General features: G+C 37.1%; 1 protein-coding gene across 2 annotated transcripts in view; it reads right to left on the reverse strand.

Annotated features, from left to right (window-relative positions):
* The window catches only part of LOC131685346 (adenylate cyclase type 6), a 539,597-nt gene that overhangs the window by 247,476 nt on the left and 275,953 nt on the right, over positions 1–16,168 (reverse strand). The gene's annotated exons all lie outside the window — the stretch shown is intronic.

The raw sequence follows: 16,168 nt of genomic DNA on the forward strand, positions 1-16,168 counted from the left end.
AGATTTTGAACATTAACTCCCAAGTCATCCCAGTTCTGCTATTTAACTCTTGTTCATTCCAGTGGCAGCACAAGGAGGAACACTTTTTAGAACACAACATTTTCTTCTACAAATCTTCCTCACTCACGGCACTTAATTCGATTATTTAATATTCAATTTTCCATTTTTACAAAAATTGACGGGAGCGGAAAAAATCGCGTTCGAAGCGCACGGCTACTACGATCTCCTCTCAAATTTTATTCCAATAACTTGTTGTATTCATTTAAAACTGAAGTAGTCTTCAGATTGTTTCAAGGCGAATAATTTGTTTCATGACACCATATATCTAGCTATTTCCGTTGAAAAGTTATGAGCACCTTTTCGCCAAAAATGGGCTTGTTTGGAATAACAATATCACTCATTTGGGGCAAATAAAAGATAATTCTTTTTGAACTATAAATAAGGTCATAATTAGAGTTATAATTGAGCAAAAAATGGCGAACACGATATTTTTTTAAATTTCATAAAATTGTTTTAAAAATACCTATTTTTGAAATATTAAATGCTTATATCTTCTTAACAATAAAAGCTAGAGTTTTGATGTATTAGTAGAAAATGTACGTCTTCAAAATCTCTGAAAAACATCTAGGTTGGAAAAAAATGGAAAAAGTTATATTAGAAATTTGGTTTTTCATGAATTGACTCTTTGTAATATGTTTAAATTACTTTCACGGTGAACAATATAAAAAATGTAGCTTCGTTTTCATGATAAAATATTGCACTTTGCAATACTTTTATATTATTTTAAATAGTGGGTAGGGTGGTTCCAAATTTTTTAAAATCAGAAAATTAACTTTTTAATGGTTCGAGATAGAGTTTCGCTGTCTTCCAGAAAATTGAAGAAAATGAAATTTTTAAAAACTTTGTCGAAGACATTGAAACTCTATGTCGTCTATTTTACAAGAAATTAACAAAAAAATTTAGGGTGTTTCTTAAAAAATGGTTTTCCTTGTATAACTTTTGCAGTTTTGATTTTTCATTAAGATCAGTTTAGAAATACTTTCAGATATTTTGAAGGAGAACAATTTATCTTAATATATCACTCGTTAATATAGTACATCTTAATATATCGCTCTAGCCTCGCTCGTTAGAAAGTTATATATATACATTTTACTAAAAATAAACTATTTTTTGAGTAAATATTGCAAGGTATAAAAAATATCGTATTTGTCATTTTTAGGAGATCTATACTACAAAGCATGCTATTTCATATGAAAGCAACAGTATTTAGTGTTCAGTGCCCGAATCGAAGATAATTCTATTTGAAAAAGTTATATTTTTTATATAAAAGTTCTTATAACTTTAAAACGAAAAAAAGTTAGGTAGTTGGTGTTTTAAAGTAAATTATGCGCCCAAGAATAATCTTCAAGTTGTCCAAAGGGTACTTTAGCGTAAAATAAAAACTTCAAAAGTTATAGAAATAAAACCGTTTTTTTAAGGAACACCCTAAAGCTTACATTCGAATTTCTCGTGCAATAGAAAATTTAAAAGCTAGAGCTTGCATGTCTTCAGCAAATTTGTCTAAAATGTGTTGCTCTACAACTTCATCCAAGACAGTAAAGCTCTATCTCAAGCCGTTAAAAAGTTCTATTTTAAATAAATTTGGAACCACCCTAGCATCGGTTTAAACAAAAAGAAGGGCCTTGCAAAATACAACAACTTTGCCAAACAAGTTGTTAGGCTAAGTCATTTAATTTTATCAAAAAGTTGAAATTCCTGCTAAATTCGCATTCTGGACCACTGAGCATTGGACTGAATGCGATGAACATAGATAACACACACCGTTTTAAACTAGAGCTTCAAAGGGATGGGATTACGATATGAATCGAACTGAATGAGGGCTCAACATTTTCGATACGTACAAAGCAAGCAGATTTAATTTTACTGCTTTTGGGCGGACGGAGTAAATAATCCCAATTTTCCCCACACACGGAAAGATAGAAATCAGATCTAGTGCTAAATCCTATTTCTGTTTTCAAATTAGTTGAATTTAACAACAAATTCCTAAAAATAACAAGCGATTTAGTTAAAATTCAGCTTTTATTTTTCTAATTAAGTTTTTGTTTTTAAGAGAAGGTTTTAGTTAAATAAAATCCAGGACACAATCCAGCAAAACAAAAACTAAAAATAAAATTTGCATTTTCAACTTTGTTTGCGGTTGAATTTGAGAATAAAAACAGCATTCTCAACCAAATAGATAAAGAATGCTATTTTGTTATTTCGGGGCTGTGTATATATGCTGTGAAAATTCAGCACGGTGAATAACAAAAAACTTTTCTGAATATTATAACCAGAAACATTGTTAAAAACCTGTTTTAATCCCTATGCTATATTTCACCCTAAGGAGGAAAATTTGGTAAAAACCAAAATTTCTCACTAGGGTGAAAATTTGTTGGTAAAAACCAGTCTTTGTACAGGAGGGCACAATTCCTTATTTCATACTATGTTCATACATCGGCATAAACAGAACTTCTGCTCGAACGGGACATCACGTTTGATCAGTCGTTTGATTGAAACACATAGTGTGTTTTAGTTTTAAGGGATTTGCGTCAAGCCGGCGCTAATCTATTCCGACAATGTGTTAGTGTCGGTTTCTGATGAGGCGAAGCCGAAACGCAACATAGTATGAAATAGGGACTGTTTTAATCCACCTAGCGGTGCAATTGTGCCTTTCTCATTTCTCTAAACTATGGCACGGAGGCTTTTTATGTTCAACATAATTGTGGAAATGTCCATTACATTCTTAGTACACTTTGCACTTATACACAATGGCATGCCAGCCACGAACTTGATGAGCTACGTGTCGACGGTGAAACACTTGAAACAAAAAAATATCATACTCCATTAGCCTAATCATCATTAGATCAATGTTATCTGCTTGCTAACTCATTTTGTCATGCGGGGCTGGGTATGTGAAGAGGGCGAAAGTCCCATGAACGAACGACTCCCCAGCTTAAATTGGTATGCTTTGTGATACAGTGGTGGTTTAAAGATGACGGGGTTGAAAGGGAGGGGTATGAGGGCTGGATGGGGTGGTGGTCTGAGGGGTGATTTAAGGAGATTTTTAAAGGAGGGGCGCGAACAGTAGAGGGGGGGGGGTGTAACCCCTCTCCGTAAACCATCAACTACGCCCCTGTTAAAATCCAGAAACCCTAAACGAGTCGAAAAAAAAATTTCGCCCTCCGGGCCGGGATTAGGTTGACGTTTTTCAGAGTGATTGCATAACCTTTCTATATGAGAAAGGCAAAAATGTGCCAAAATCCAAAAAAGTGAATCGTAGTCAAATTTTTTTTTCGAGTTTGCATCAAATCTCGACGTTTCATGCACCTTGAACACATTTAACATCAAAAATAAAAATTCTATTTTTAATTTTTCCTATAGTTTATATGAGAAATTTCTGTATGGCCGCACTCTGAAACCCGTAATTCCGGAACCAGAATTCCGATCGATCCAAAATTCAATAGCAGCCGATGGGAAGGTTGCACCTTTCATTTGAGACTAAGTTTGGGCAAATCGGTCCAGCCATCTCTGAGAAAAATGAGTGACATTATTTGACACATACGCACATACATACACACACACACATACACACACACACATACACACACATACATACATACACACACACATACAGACTTTTTCCGATCTCGACGAACTGAGTCGAATGGGATATGACACTCGGCCCTCCGGGCCGGGATTAGGTTGACGTTTTTCAGAGTGATTGCATAACCTTTCTATATGAGAAAGGCAAAACAGAACAGTTGTTGCTCATGTCAAATTCACTTGAGCGAAAAATATAAATTGTTAGTAATTGGTGTTGTGGCAGATTTTTGCACAAAATATTTTGTGAATTAACGTTGTTTAGTTTTAGTTCAAAAGGATTATTGTCAACAAGTAGTGCACAGATAAAATGAGAAGTTAATGTTGCATGAAATTGTCCACGAAAAGTGTAGTATTTTGGTTGAAAATGATGGTAAGTTTTTATTTTTCTCTTATATTCTGGCCTGGTGGAGTGAAATTGTGGCAATGTATGTATTGTCAAGAAAGAAGAAGAGAAGAAGTGTCAGGGGTGGATGTAAAGCGCAATTTTGAAATCCAAGATGGCGATTCCCGGTTAATCAAAATTTTTGCAGCACGAGCAGTATAGGAATTTTTTAAAATGACTGACAAGTGAGTGTCGATGGTTGATGTTTAGCGCCATTTCAAAATAAAAATGGGGACTTTCGGTTTAACGAAGTTCGGAAAAACCTAATCATTAAGGTTATTCTAGGAATGGTTCGGATGAGTTGTTTCCAGAGACAGATGTTTTACGCCATTCTAAAATCCAAGTTGGCAACTTTACACGCAGAAAAATTAAGCATATTTAAACCAAAAATATGTGTTATTGAATCCTATCATTTATTGTTTATTACTTCGAATAATAAACTTATTGGTCTGAAAATATTTTTTTTTATCGCAACAACAATAAAATTTTGTTTTCAATAAAATCATTTTTAATGCCAGTAATTTTGTTATAATTTCAATAAAATATTTTTTAAAAAGAGGAAAAATATTTTTTTTGAAACAATAAATAAATTTTATTGAAATCAAAATAAATAAATTTATTGTCTCCCGACCAATAATTTTATTATTGAATTTAATCCCTATTTTTATTGAACCTACAAATCTTTTTTTTCTGCGTGTAAGTTAAGTGAAATTCTATAATCTAATCACTGTTTTTTTCGAAATGGAGGTGACGAATAGGTATTAGAGGTCGATGTTGTTTGGGGTTTTATTTGATTAATCCAGAAATTATGACAGATTCAAATAAGGAATATTTGTCAAAGTTTGTGGTTTACGTTTTTAGATCCCATTTACGGGAATATATTCCTAACAAGAAATTGTTATAAGCCAAGGTTAGAAACCAAGGAAAAATTCTCGCAAATATTCATCAATCCTATTCGAAAACAACTATACTGAATGAGTTACAGAATTATATTCATCTTGATTGGGTTAACACTTTGCGACGCGAGTTTTTTTTCATTGTTAATACTGTTATTTTTAGCTTTATATAGGTTTTGGGGATCACTGATTCTAAATCAGACGTCAAAAATGTAAAATTCAAAATGCGGATCCAGTATAACGACTATGCGACCCAAAAAAACGTGAATCGAGTTTTGTACTGACGGTAACAAAATTTACCAAATTCGTAAAAATGGTTGCCATTTTGTAGGCGCCATTTTGAATTTTCGAATCCTGGCATCAGAATCGTAATCAGTGACCCCAAAAACTCTCGTTAATCGAGTTTTATGCGCACTTTTTTCGAAAGAGCTGACCTACGAAATTTTTTGCAAAAAAATAAATTATTTAGTTCAATGTTTGAGATACTTTCAAAAAAATGTTTGAGTCTCTAGGACTTTTAGTTCAGACACAGCCGAATTTATTGTAAAAAAAGAGATTTCCGAGTTTTAATTGTTTATAACTAATAAGTAATTAACAAATTTTTTGTGCTAGTTATACTCCTTACATCCTTACAAACATTGCGACTTTTTTTGAGAGGGTGGGGGGGTGTTGCAAAGGTTTCAGCATGAAAAAAACACTTTTTTGAGATTTTTCAAAACTTTTTGATTGAAACTTTTATACATCACAGTGAATTATTTCAATAACATGTTATATTTTTTCTATGCAAAAATATCGACAAACGACTCGGTGACTAAGCTTTTTGTAGAACGCCTCTGGAAAAACATAATTTGCGGTGTTACCTGCCATTCAAAAACTACTCAACCGATTTCTTTCAAACTTTGCATAAACATTCTATTTAAAAAATACCTAACTCCTACGTAGAGTTTTTAAGATAAATTTTCAATTAGGGTTTTTTTTACTCATTTAATTTTTTTTTTCGTTTCGCGAAAAATTGCGCCTTTTTATTATTTTATTTTTTACCCCTTTAATCGAAAAATTATCTCAAAAACTCAACGTAGGAGTTAGATATTTTTTACATAGAATGTGTATGCAAAGTTTGAAATAAATCGGTTGAGCAGTTTTTGAACGGCAGGTAACACCGCAAATCATGTTTTTTCCAGAGACAAAAAGCTTCGTCACCGAGTTATGCAAAATTCCCAAGGGGGAAAATTTTTGGACAAGACCAATTTCTTTGTGCATGAGGGCACATGCCTTACATGAAGTATGATTTTTTTTGTTTTAGTCTTTCGGATTCTCCTCGTCAGTAACCAATACCATCTGGGTGTCCAGTTAGACTATGTATCTGAACTAGTACCCAAATTAGCACTAGTTAGACACAAAATTCCAAAAAGTCACACGTCTTGCGTGAACACTAAACCACTGGCTTATACCGAGTGATGTCTCGATAGTAAGCACAGAGGTTCTGTTTGCCGACGAGGAATATGAACCGAAACTGTCTTTTGGTATAAGTACCAAACGCCTGGAATTATGCAAAATTCCCAAGTGGGAAAAAGAAAAAAAATTGGTCTTGTCCAAAATTTTTCCCACTTGGGAATTTTGCATAATTCCAGGCGTTTGGTACTTATACCAAAAGACAGTTTCGGTTCACAGAACCTCTGTGCTTACTATCGAGACATCACTTGGTATAAGCCAGTGGTTTAGTGTTCACGCAAGACGTGTGACTTTTTGGAATTTTGTGTCTAACTAGTGCTAATTTGGGTACTAGTTCAGATACATAGTCTAACTGGACACCCAGATGGTGCTAGTTACTGACGAGGAGAATCCGAAACGTCACCGAGTTGCTTGTCGATTGTTTTGCCTAGAAAAATTACAGCATGTTGTTGAAAAAATACACTATAATGCACAAAAGTTTTGATCAATTTGCTACACACAAAGTTCTAAAAAAATTCGCAAAAAAGTGCTTTTTTTACGCTGAAACCTTTACCCCCCCCCCCCCTTAAAGAAAATTTCGTTAAACCGGAAGTCGCTATTTTGGATTTAAAAATGGTGCTAAACATTGTCCTCCGACATCCTCGTCAAAACCATTTCGAAAATGCCCATATTGATTGTATTCTAAAGGACTTCAACTGAATCAAATTAATGTCGAAATATAAGTCTAAAAAGCAGGAATTTTATTTTTTTAAATCAGTAGAAAAAAGCCAAATTTAACCAAAGCTGTCGTAAATTTAAAAAATTAACATTCTAAATTTAACTACGAAAAAATTTAAATTTAAAAACAGAATGGCTTAAATTTAAAACTGACATTTGTTGAAATCAACTGAGGAAAAAAACTAGATTGAACAAAACAACCTCCCTAAAATTAGAATATTTTTTCAGGAATTCAACTAAATAACTAGATAATTTTAATGCCAAAAAGTTTTGAATTTAGAGTATATATTAGTTTAAATATCAGAAAATAGCACTAAATTCAGCACAAAATTTAGTTGAGAAGATGGAGTATGTGTCTCCGCTAAAAGTGACAGCATCATTTTCTCGCCAAATCAGCAGAGAAAACAGAAATTCCAACTAGCATTTTAGCTCTTTTCAGGAAGATCGAGAACAACTAATCAAAATCAGCAAATTGAGAATTTGCTTAGTTATCCTAAATAATAACTAATTCAATTCAGTAAATCAACTAAGGTTTTCGCATCTGAGCCAAATTTTGGTTCTCCGTGCACGCACCAAGCGGGAGTAAAACCGTGTGCAAGTATTAAGGTGTTCCACAAAGCTGAATGCACTCGACTGAAATGCTTTCCACATTTAAAAACAGTCCGTTTGAACGGCACAGAGTGCAGTTTTCAATCTATACAAACGATTGCTGACATTTAACTAGACGAGGAGAAGCATATCATTCCAGGTATCCAAATCTGTGCAAAAATATCAGATATGTTTTATGAAGTGGCTCAATTATAAGCATCAAAACCTAACCACATTTCTATAATTGTCATTTTTGTTGAATGCCAAATGCACGCCCACTTTGATAACAAAGACGCAGTTTCACGTTAAAAATGGAGAAAATTACTGCATAGAGACAAAAGTGGCACAGATATGTGGTTATTGACAGTAAAGCAGGCACCCTTCTCAAAGCTGTAGCAAAGACCATGGAGTAAACTATGGTTCAATTATCACCAAGAAGACAACTCCATGTCACACCGTGAGAATTGAAATTTTCTTGATGTCGGGTGGAGTTCCACAATATCACAAATTTCCCGGTGCCCAATCTAGGCCCAATCAGCCCTGAACTAATATAAATCGCTGGTTGATATGACACATGAGATTTTTGGTGTTCCTGGAAGCGCTGTAGACTCCTTGCTAGATCTCAAACTTCTAAGACCGGGAGCTGTTTGGCTTTGTATAAGAACTTCATCACTCGAGCAAGGGGTCATTGAAATAGCCAACTCCATGCTTAAGTAGATCCACACATGACACACTCGGAACGGTTATTACACCGTCGATCTCAACTTTATAAGAGGGCATGTAGACGCGGTAGTCCTTCCAAAATGGCTCGTCACCAGTAATAACATAATTTGTTTGCTCCGACCGAGCTAAATGTGTATAATTTTAAATGGGAAGTAGAAGTCTTTGATGACTATTCTTTTTCGACATCCATTTTAACACCTTTTCAAGAATTTATTTGTGTGGGGGTCTGGAACCCGGCACAAATTGATAATGTAAAAATATGTAAGAAGAAAAAGAATTTACGATAAATACAACAAATTAGAAGATAAGTCAGAGGATAGTAAAGCAGAAATGTGGTGAGCTATCTTCATTTGATTATGACGGCATGTTACCGATTCGAAGTATGTGTGAAATCCTTTAACATAGCAGCATCTTTATTTCACTCGCTTGTCCGAAAAGGTGAGTAATGTCTGGGATCGTTACGACTCTTGGACTGGCAATTTAAATCTAATGATATGCACCCTTATCGACCACCAACCAGGTCACAGCTCCTTAAAATTGTTTCCTCACTATACTGGTCTTCTCATACAGTAGGATGCCAATTTATCTGGTCATCCTGAATTTTGAAAAACGAATAGCGTAGTCGGGTATTACGAAGGGGTATTGTTGATGCAAAATGTCTCTGAATGCCATGAAAAAATTGCTTTCTAACGCTTATTCTTATTATTTATTTCTATAAAATCCGGTGTCAAAATTTTTTAAACCTTTCCAAACCCAACTCTCAACTCAGTCTCATACCGGCAATCTCTGAAACTTTTTTTTCAGGTGACATTAGATCTTGACGTCTCCTGACATTTTAAGACACTTGACATTAAAAATACGAAATCGATTTTTGAAATTTCATAGCGTCCCTTCTTGGGTGCTTTTTCACGGATGAAAATATTTGAACTTTGACCGTTCTGTACGACTCCTTAATCATGGCTGATTGAGTTGAAATTTTGTATTCAGGTTTTCCTCGAGGTGCTAATGCTGCCATTCTTGCAGCAAACGCTAAACTGAAAGCATCTTGTTCCCCGGGTCCAGAGTGCAAAAAGTGCATCAGCTGGCTTCTTGAACCAATTCGGCGAGTCTTCGAGCTAGCACTCACTACTGGTACATTCCCTTCCTGCTGGAAAGCAGCGCCCATGTTTCCAGTTCATAAAAAAGAAACATAGCGAACATTGACAATTATTGAGAAATCTCGTGTTTAAGTGCCGTATCAAAACAGGGGTGATATTATGGAACCATTTCGAATCGACTTTTTCATACAAGCTTGCATACAATAAATCTTTCGTTTCGAGATGCGTAATGCCACCTCTGTTCGAGCTGGTTGTGTTAGATCCTATTTTCTTTCACTGCAAACACTACATTGCAGATGACCAACACGGTTTCATGCCTAGACGATCGACAACAACAAACCTGCTCTCGTTCACAACATTTGTAATGGATGGATTCGCCGACGGATTGCAAACAGATGCTATTTACATGGATCTATCTGCGTCCTTCGACAAAATCAACCATGATATCGCAATAGCGAAGTTGGACAAACTCGGCATTCATGGACAACTTCTGCGCTGGTTTCGTTCCTACCTCGATGGAAGGCAACTCCAAATCAGCATTAAGGACTGTCTATCTGCACCATTCTTCGCTACATCCGGCATACCACAAGGAAGCCATCACGGTCCAGTAATATTCCTCCTCTACTTTAATGACGTCAATTTCACATTACAAGGATTTTTCAACAAATACGGGATAAAACCGATGCCGAGCTTCTTCAGAGGGAACTGGACAGCTTTAGTACGTGGTGTGATCTAAACAGAATGGTTTTAAACCCTAGCAAATGCTCAATCGTTACGTTCACGCGGAAACGCCATCCGACTCAGTTTAACTACCATTTCTTCGGCTCTAGTATTCCAAGACACTCTCACATCAAAGATCTCGGAGTCATCATGGATTCGGTACTAACATTCAAACCACATACGTCATACATCGTGGATAAGGCATCACGACAGCTTGGGTTCATCTTGCGAATAGCGAAAAACTTCAGGGACGTATATTGTCTTAAATCGCTTTACTGTGCGTTGATCCGCTCAACGTTAGAATATTGTTCGGTTGTTTGGAATCCGTACTACCAGAACGGGATTGACAGAATCGAGGCTGTTCAACGCAGGTTCATGCGCTTCCCCCTTCGGCATCTCCCATGGCGAAACAGGTTTCAGCTGCCGAGCTATGAAAACCGTTGCCAGCTAATACACCTCGATACACTCAGCATTCGGAGGGACTGCTCTCGAGCCTTGTTCGTCTCGGACTTACTCTCTGCCAGAGTGGATTGCCCTACAATCCTCGGACGTCTGGATCTTCAAGCCCGCGTTCGAGCTCTACGTAATAACTCTCTTCTGCGAATTCCGTTCAGGAGAACCAACTATGGTTGCCAGAGCGCTGTTACCGGACTCCAGCGAATTTTTAACAGTGTGGCGACGGCCTTTGACTTCAATTGGACGCGGAATGCGATGAAAGCGAAAATGTTGGCAATTTTAAAATGTAATTAGTTTAAGAAACCACCATTGGGGCCAAAGGGCCTGTTGGTGAAGGTAATAAACATAAACATAATGCGCTTGAGGTGCTTATAATATTCAATGGCAGAGCCAAATATCCGGCTGGAATTTACTTTAAATGAGTGATAGTTTAACATGAACAAACTTTGGTCTCTTCTTCTGGAAATCGTTTTTTCAGTATTTTTACAACCTTCCAAGCCTCTTTCAGAAGCAACGGTTTGTGAAGAAATGAAAAATTTCACAGAACTTTAGTGTTCCGTTGGTGCTCCATATTGATGGCTTAGCCCGAAATAGGCGGAACAATTTCTGGTTTTTGCGCCGCTTTTCAGATTTTTCGAAAATTTGTTTCGAATTTTTTATAAAAGTCATACATACTTCGAAAAACTGGTTGGTTGCAAAGGACGCAAAATTCCGCCAAAGGCGCCAGAAGACCACGCTACGTATCTGATTCTATGACTAGATATTGATACCCATTAATGTATTTTTTGCGGAAGCATTAGTTATTCTACAGTTTTGATTTGGCCGCGAAAATATGATCTGATATTATACTGCAAAAAGATGAGATCTGATGCTACCTTGTCGCAAAAAGTTAGACAGGGTAATGTGTCTATTATGGCAGCAGAGATTATTTCAAACCCAGCATATGGGATAATGCCAATATTTATTTTGCTACACCAGGAGTACAAAAATAAGCTCAAGTTATATTATTTATTTGTTGTGCACAACGGTGTTAGTAAAACTATGTGCTATGAGCCGACATTACCACCTCATGTCTCGCTATTTCGCCACAACTATATTAAACATTGCACTTTAACACTAGGATAACGGGTGTTCAATGAAAAATGAGACTGATTTCAATACCTTTCTATAATTAAAGTAAAGAGCGTATTTTTTTCTCTCCAAGAGAAATGCTCTCTGGACTCTCTAGAAATGGGTGGCATGCTTCTTTTCGCTCGAGTGCTGTTAGTTCAATTGAAGATGGCGTCGAAACAACAAGCACTCAGCGAGCGTGTTGTACGGTTTCACGAAACGCTTGGTAGTCGTGGAAAAAAGTTTACACTAGACCTTTTTCGAGACGAAAACGTGCCCGTGAATATAGTTTACCGAATTCAGGCATCCCTGAGCGTGGAGCGGAACGCCAGTAGCCACCGGCCGAAAATATCACTGCTCCCATACCTTGACTCACCGAACCGGAGGACATCATCTGTCAGAAGAAGACTCGGTCCCCCGAGTACACGTACTAGCAGATAGCGATCGTGAAATAGCAGTGCCGGTGAATGATAAAGAACTACCGTGGGACGTCGTTCGTGCTGGATGCAGGGATGCCAAAGGTACTGGTAAACTACATTTTTTTCGGTATATTTACATTTGCACAAGCCGTACAGCCCGCTACAGCGACGCATCACTACAGCTCTTGCCAGAGCGGTAGCCAAACCAAGTAGGGGAGAGAGGGTAACGGTGGATCAGCAGGAACTATGAAACAATCGCAATAAAATCATAATGCATGAACATAATCGTCTCATTCCCTCATATTTCATGGTTTCTAATTCTTTACACGTGTTACTATATTTTGGAAGACTTCAGATAACTCTATCTCTTTTAATGGATATTTGTTTGTTTTATAACAGTCAGAGTAAATTTGCAATAAAAATCATTATTCCATTTTAATGAGTTTCCGTTCACCAGATAAATGTTTATTCTACTGTTATTTGTAGCAAATTTTATGCTCAACATTTGCCGCGAACAAAGTTTTTTGGTAACTTGTCATGGTTCTGTGTAGTTTGACAATCTTTATAAATAGACCCATTGGGTAACTGTGAAACGATGATATATGGGTAACAGTGAAATTTTTTTGTTTTTGTGATTCATATTAAAATGTGAATGGGTTCCGATTTTCCACAATAAATACAACTCATTAAATGGAAAGTTTGTCAATTTAGGCAAGTTTTGTAGAAATTATCGCTTCTTTCAGGATTGCATCTTATATGCATATATGGTGGTCCGATATTACGCGATGATATAGTGATATCTTGCGTAAACAAACGATTTGCGTCTCAAAATAACTTTAATAGGAAGCTTTAGGATCTTTATTCGTCAAAACAAAAGAATGAAATTTGCAAGTAGAATATTTCACTGTAGACGACGTCGTGTTTCATAGTTCCTACCCATGGGGCTCACTGGTACATTTTACCACCGACTGTGTATTACCCAAAAAAAGTTATTTTCCGTGAATTTTACCAGCTGGAAAAAATATATGTATTAGTTAACAACAGAGTGAAACTATGTATCACTTTTGGGTACACAAATAATATGTATTATCATCAAAATTAAATCGTATAAAAAATGTGTTTCATTGTTACCCCCTCTCCCCTACATTTTCACGTACAGCAGTAGAATACATTTTTGTTTTGCTGCTGTACTCCAACTGCTCGGTGACAGTGTGGCGTAGTAAAGTTTGTTCTCTCGCTTTGTACACTTTTCTCTGCGTAGTCAAAGGGAGAGAACTTTTCGGGAGTGTTTTATATTGAAGGGAAAGTTCTTGGCAGTTGACAATCAATAGTTTTGGACATTTTCAATACACAGGAGATTCGACGATGTGTGAAAATAGATTTTGTTCAACTTTTGGGGAAAGTTTATTATATTGAAAAAGCTATTGGTAAGTGAATAATCAGCTCCAATAAGACTTTAATTTGACTAGTATCGATGAACGCGGATCAATACGTACTGAAAATTCGCCGCGTCTGTTTTAATGAATCTAATTTTTAGTTCCGTTTTTGGTAACAAGCCCGTCCATCAGGTTAACGATCCTTTGTATTTCCCTTCAATGTTCGATATAATCGTTCGTACACATGTATTTCACAAACAATCCGATATTAGAATCAGGAAACACTTTCGCTGATTTATAACATCTAGAGCTATCATAACTCTTTGTCTGTATAAAGTGTTATCACTCGATAGTTTTCAACCCAAAAAATATATCGTAGAGAAGGAATAGCGAAGTTAGTCTAAATAATGTCGCAATAAATAGTGATCCGGCCCATTAAGCAGATAAGATTAGTTTTTCTGGGCAATACTCCCACGATCGGCTGTGTGGAGTTGAAATTGCTTTTGTTTAGAAAACATAGGATACTCTCGGTAGCTGGCTACCCAGATTTTAAAAGAACAAAAAACTAAACAAGATCTTTTTCGAGCGATCGTGTTTTCGAAAACTAACTGAACTACAAACTAAGGGATCATCCATAAATGACGTAGCATTATATGGAAGAGGGGAGAGTTTTGCATTTTGTGATGATGTGTGACGACGGGAGGGTAGGGAGTCATGTCAGGGTATGTAGCTTTTTCAAAGGGGAATAACTAACATCGGTTTTTATTTAAAAAAAATCACGGGGACAGGGGGGAGAGTTACCGTCGAGCTACGTAATTACCCGGGGGTATTTAGAGGTTTGTGACGAAATGCTACGATGGGGAGGGGGGTGGTAAAAATTACTCAAAAAATGCTACCTCATTTATGGATGATCCCTAATAAAATATGCTTTACAGGTCGCATCGCTTGCTTGGAGCGAATCCTAGACCCTATTTCCTTCCAAACCACCAACTCCGCGACACCTATGGAAGAGTCTGATGAACCTTCGGTATAAGATTCCTCATTTTATTCAAACGATCGCCGGGTAAAATCAGCACCGACACGATAGAAACCACGAATAAATTCGTCGCGTGATTGAATATTATTAAAAAATATAAGCAGTGCTCCTTATAGCCGGTTATCCGGAGTTCAAGTTGCTTATTTTGCTAATCGTATTAATACAACAAATGATAAATTTCCCAAATTCTCGGCAGCCGGCACACTTACTAACAACTCTCCCCTTCCCGTGATACATGTGGAGATGCAGAGGATTCCTCGGTCTCTAGTAGCAACATGTATCGGACTAACATTCCTTCCTTTCCCAGAAGATCTGCATTCGGACGTGGCCGGCGTCGGTATTGATCAGCATGCAGGGATCGGAATAGATTGTACAATGTGGCTCATCATGTTATTCCCAAGCATGGTGTTCCAATCAACATTTTGCAATCTAATTTGGTTCTGGTCAATAACGGAGTAGCAACTACGGGCGATCTCTTATGCTTATGCTTATGCTTATGCTTATGCTTATGCTTTTCTCTGCGTAGTCAAAGGGAGAGGCCCGCCCACGAAAGCGTTGATGCCAGTCGTCGCGTAAACGAACCGCATTTATTGTCGTCGTTTGTGATTGAAAATATGAGATAGATTAAAAATATTAAAAAGTGTAAAATAAGGAAAGAGAAGCTGTACCGCTCGCGTCTGATGGCTGTACTGGGGGCAGTATTTCTTTGTCATGTTACTGCTTTGCTTACAGACTGCCGTACAGCGCTGGGCGTCCTGCAATAGCGAATGGCAGTAGTGTCGAAAGAGAAATGAGAATGTAGGCAGAAAAATTACAGCCGCAGAAAAGGTAGGCATTTTGCATCCTTGGCTGGATGACAAAAGTTACTTTCCGCTCTCGAAGACCCACATTCTAGGAAATGACAGCTGCTATTCCAGTGACAAGTCGCCACATCCCCCGAAGTAAAATATAAGTTTAAACATAAATTTGAAATAAAAAGTTATGCTGTACATCGCCATATCGGATAGAGGGATTTCAAAGCCGTGGTTCAAGTCGAGCGGTCTGGCCATCAATCAACAAGTGTACCAGGAGGGATTTCTTGAGAAAATTGGTCTGCCGTTCTTAAAGGAGCATCATGCGGATGGGAAGTACGGCTTCTGACCGGATAAGGCGTCTTCCCATGATTCCAAGAAGACGCTGGAGTATTTTGAGCAGAAAAAGATACTGTACGTACCGAAAGAAAGGAACGACCCATTGAGGACTTTTTCGGCTCCCGCAGTGCCCTAGTGTACAAAAATAATTGGCGGGGCAAGGATACGAAGCGGTTGACCACCAGGATCTGGAATTGTATACAGAAGATGGACGTCAGGGCTGTCCAGCGCTCTTGAAAGAGGCTATCGAGACTAAGTTGCGTCGTACGGCTGAACTTTTTTTTTGTTTTTAACTACATGACTGAAAAATACTCATTTTTCATTGAACACCCGTTAGATTAAGGTGTGGCCGAAGATTCTGATGTTTGTGTGTTAACGTGATTTTCCTTGTTTAATTCCTAAATGTTTTTTTTCTCTTAAGGTT

Source organism: Topomyia yanbarensis, chromosome 2, assembly GCF_030247195.1.
Source record: "Topomyia yanbarensis strain Yona2022 chromosome 2, ASM3024719v1, whole genome shotgun sequence".
Lineage (NCBI taxonomy): Eukaryota > Metazoa > Arthropoda > Insecta > Diptera > Culicidae > Topomyia > Topomyia yanbarensis.